Raw genomic sequence first — 4,865 nt, forward strand, 5'->3', positions numbered from 1 at the left:
ACAGAGACATTCTATCAGACAGGACAGAGCACAGAGGAGTGCTAGCAGACAGGAGAGAGCACAGAGGAGTGCTATCAGACAGGAGAGAGCACAGAGGAGTACTATCAGACAGGAGAGAGCACAGAGGAGTCATATCAGACAGCAGGAGAGAGCACAGAGGAGTACTATCCATCAGTAGAGAGCACAGAGCAGTACTATCAGACAGGAGAGAGCACAGAGGAGTACTATCAGACAGGACAGAGCACAGAGGAGTACTATCAGACAGGAGAGAGCACAGAGGAGTGCTGTCAGACACAAGAGAGCACAGAGGAGTACTATCAGACAGGAGAGAGCACAGAGGAGTCCTATCAGACAGGAGAGAGCACAGAGGAGTACTATCAGACAGGAGAGAGCACAGAGGAGTACTATCAGACAGGAGAGAGCACAGAGGAATACTATCAGACAGGAGAGAGCACGGAGGAGTTCTATCAGACAGGAGAGGGCACAGAGGAGTACCATCAGACAGGAGAGAGCACAGAGAGCCCCACCAGACAGGAGAGAGCACAGAGGAGTACTATCAGACAGGAGAGAGCACAGAGGAGTTCTATCAGACAGGAGAGAGCACAGAGAGGTTCTGTCAGACAGGACAGAGCACAGAGGAGTGCTACCAGACAGGAGAGAGCACAGAGGAGTGCTATCAGACAGGAGAGAGCACAGAGGAGTACTATCAGTCAAGAGAGAGCACAGAGAGGAGTCCTATCAGACAGGAGAGAGCACAGAGGAGTGCTATCAGACAGGAGAGAGCACAGAGGAGTGCTTTCAGACAGGAGAGAGCACAGAGGAGTCCTATCAGACAGGACAGAGCACAGAGGAGTGCTACCAGACAGGAGAGAGCACAGAGGAGTACTATCAGACAGGACAGAGCACAGAGGAGTGCTACCAGACAGGAGAGAGCACAGAGGAGTACTATCAGACAGGAGAGAGCACAGAGGAGTGCTTTCAGACAGGAGAGAGCACAGAGGAGTCCTATCAGACAGGAGAGAGCACAGAGGAGTACTATCAGTCAAGAGAGAGCACAGAGAGATGTCCTATCAGACAGGAGAGAGCACAGAGGAGTGCTATCAGACAGGAGAGAGCACAGAGGTGTCCTACCAGACAGGGGAGAGCACAGAGGAGTACTATCCATCAGGAGAGAGCACAGAGGAGTACTATCAGACAGGAGAGAGCACAGAGGAGTACTATCAGACAGGACAGAGCACAGAGGAGTACTATCAGACAGGAGAGAGCACAGAGGAGTGCTGTCAGACACAAGAGAGCACAGAGGAGTACTATCAGACAGGAGAGAGCACAGAGGAGTCCTATCAGACCGGAGAGAGCACAGAGGAGTACTATCAGACAGGAGAGAGCACTGAGGAATACTATCAGACAGGAGAGAGCACAGAGGTGTCCTACCAGACAGGGGAGAGCACAGAGGAGTACTATCCATCAGGAGAGAGCACAGAGCAGTACTATCACACAGGAGAGAGCACAGAGGAGTACTATCAGACAGGACAGAGCACAGAGGAGTACTATCAGACAGGAGAGAGCACAGAGGAGTGCTGTCAGACACAAGAGAGCACAGAGGAGTACTATCAGACAGGAGAGAGCACAGAGGAGTCCTATCAGACAGGAGAGAGCACAGAGGAGTACTATCAGACAGGAGAGAGCACAGAGGAGTTCTATCAGACAGGAGAGAGCACAGAGAGGTTCTGTCAGACAGGACAGAGCACAGAGGAGTGCTACCAGACAGGAGAGAGCACAGAGGAGTGCTATCAGACAGGAGAGAGCACAGAGGAGTACTATCAGTCAAGAGAGAGCACAGAGAGGAGTCCTATCAGACAGGAGAAAGCACAGAGGAGTGCTATCAGACAGGAGAGAGCACAGAGGAGTGCTATCAGACAGGAGAGAGCACAGAGACATTCTATCAGACAGGACAGAGCACAGAGGAGTGCTAGCAGACAGGAGAGAGCACAGAGGAGTGCTACCAGACAGGAGAGAGCACAGAGGAGTACTATCAGACAGGAGAGAGCACAGAGGAGTCCTATCAGACAGCAGGAGAGAGCACAGAGGAGTACTATCCATCAGTAGAGAGCACAGAGCAGTACTATCAGACAGGAGAGAGCACAGAGGAGTACTATCAGACAGGACAGAGCACAGAGGAGTACTATCAGACAGGAGAGAGCACAGAGGAGTGCTGTCAGACACAAGAGAGCACAGAGGAGTACTATCAGACAGGAGAGAGCACAGAGGAGTCCTATCAGACAGGAGAGAGCACAGAGGAGTACTATCAGACAGGAGAGAGCACAGAGGAATACTATCAGACAGGAGAGAGCACGGAGGAGTTCTATCAGACAGGAGAGGGCACAGAGGAGTACCATCAGACAGGAGAGAGCACAGAGAGCCCCACCAGACAGGAGAGAGCACAGAGGAGTACTATCAGACAGGAGAGAGCACAGGGGAGTTCTATCAGACAGGAGAGAGCACAGAGAGGTTCTGTCAGACAGGAGAGAGCACAGAGGAGTGCTACCAGACAGGAGAGAGCACAGAGGAGTGCTATCAGACAGGAGAGAGCACAGAGGAGTACTATCAGTCAAGAGAGAGCACAGAGAGGAGTCCTATCAGACAGGAGAGAGCACAGAGGAGTGCTATCAGACAGGAGAGAGCACAGAGGAGTGCTATCAGACAGGAGAGAGCACAGAGACGTTCTATCAGACAGGACAGAGCACAGAGGAGTGCTAGCAGACAGGAGAGAGCACAGAGGAGTGCTATCAGACAGGAGAGAGCACAGAGGAGTACTATCAGACAGGAGAGAGCACAGAGGAGTCCTATCAGACAGCAGGAGAGAGCACAGAGGAGTACTATCAGTCAAGAGAGAGCACAGTGAGGAGTCCTATCAGACAGGAGAGAGCACAGAGGAGTGCTATCAGACAGGAGAGAGCACAGAGGAGTGCTATCAGACAGGAGAGAGCACAGAGGAGTCCTACCAGACAGGGGAGAGCACAGAGGAGTACTATCCATCAGGAGAGAGCACAGAGAAGTACTATCAGACAGGAGAGAGCACAGAGGAGTACTATCAGACAGGACAGAGCACAGAGGAGTCCTATCAGACAGGAGAGAGCACAGAGGAGTGCTATCAGACAGGAGAGAGCACAGAGGAGTGCTATCAGACAGGAGAGAGCACAGAGACGTTCTATCAGACAGGACAGAGCACAGAGGAGTGCTAGCAGACAGGAGAGGGCACAGAGGAGTGCTATCAGACAGGAGAGAGCACAGAGGAGTACTATCAGACAGGAGAGAGCACAGAGGAGTCCTATCAGACAGCAGGAGAGAGCACAGAGGAGTACTATCAGTCAAGAGAGAGCACAGAGAGGAGTCCTATCAGACAGGAGAGAGCACAGAGGAGTGCTATCAGACAGGAGAGAGCACAGAGGAGTGCTATCAGACAGGAGAGAGCACAGAGGAGTACTATCCATCAGGAGAGAGCACAGAGAAGTACTATCAGACAGGAGAGAGCACAGAGGAGTACTATCAGACAGGACAGAGCACAGAGGAGTACTATCAGACAGGAGAGAGCACATAGGAGTGCTGTCAGACACGAGAGAGCACAGAGGAGTCCTATCAGACAGGAGAGAGCACAGAGGAGTCCTATCAGACAGGAGAGAGCACGGAGGAGTTCTATCAGACAGGAGAGGGCACAGAGGAGTACCATCAGAAGGGAGAGAGCACAGAGAAGTGCTATCAGACAGGAGAGAGCACAGAGGAGTCCTATCAGACAGGAGAGAGCGCAGAGGAGTGCCATCAGACAGGAGAGAGCACAGAGAGCCCCACCAGACAGGAGAGAGCACAGAGGAGTATTATAAGACAGGAGAGAGCACAGAGGAGTGCCATCAGACAGGAGAGAGCACAGAGGAGTACTATCAGACAGGAGAGAGCACAGAGGAGTACTATCAGACAGGAGAGAGCACAGAGGAGTGTTATCAGACAGGAGAGCACAGAGGAGTGCTGTCAGACAGTAGAGAGCACAGAGGAGTATAATATCAGACAGGAGAGAGCACAGAGGAGTACTATCAGGCAGGAAAGAGCACAGAGGAGTACTATCAGGCAGGAGAGAACACAGAGGAATGCTATCAGATAGGAGAGAGCACAGAGGAGTCCTATAAGACAGGAGCGCACAAAGAGCAGTGCTAGCCCACCCTCACTTACTGGACTTTGTCCATGCCTGTGCTTCAGCTTGAACAAAGCCATGACTTTATAAGCCATGATTTCTATAAAAAAAAGGAAATAACATTTTCTTATGAAGTATGTTAGAAAGGTTAATGTTTTGCCAAGATGTACAACATATAAAAAGTTTTGGAATCTGACAGTGCCCATTTAACCCCTTAAGGACCCAGCCCAAATATACCTTAAGGACCCGGCCATTTTTTTTAACATCTGACCACTGTCACTTCAAGCATTAATAACTCTGGGATGCTTTTACCTTTCATTCTGATTCCGAGATAGTTTTTCGTGACATATTCTACTTTATGTTTGCGGTAAAATTTTGTCGATACTTGTATAATTTCTTGGTGAATAATTCCAAAATTTTATGAAAAAATTTAAAATGTTGCATTTTTTTTTAACTTTGAAGCTCTCTGCTTATAAGGAAAATGAATATTCCAAATAAATTATATATTGATTCACATATACAACATGTCTACTTTATTTTTGCATCATAAAGTTGACATGTTTTTACTTTTGGAAGACATCAGAGGGCTTCATAGTTCAGCAGCAATTTTTCACAAAATTTTCAAAAGCGGATTTTTTCAGGGACCACTTAGATTTTGAAGTGGATTTGAGGGGCCTTATTA

Source organism: Hyla sarda, chromosome 2 (genome assembly GCF_029499605.1).
Source record: "Hyla sarda isolate aHylSar1 chromosome 2, aHylSar1.hap1, whole genome shotgun sequence".
NCBI classification, from domain to species: domain Eukaryota; kingdom Metazoa; phylum Chordata; class Amphibia; order Anura; family Hylidae; genus Hyla; species Hyla sarda.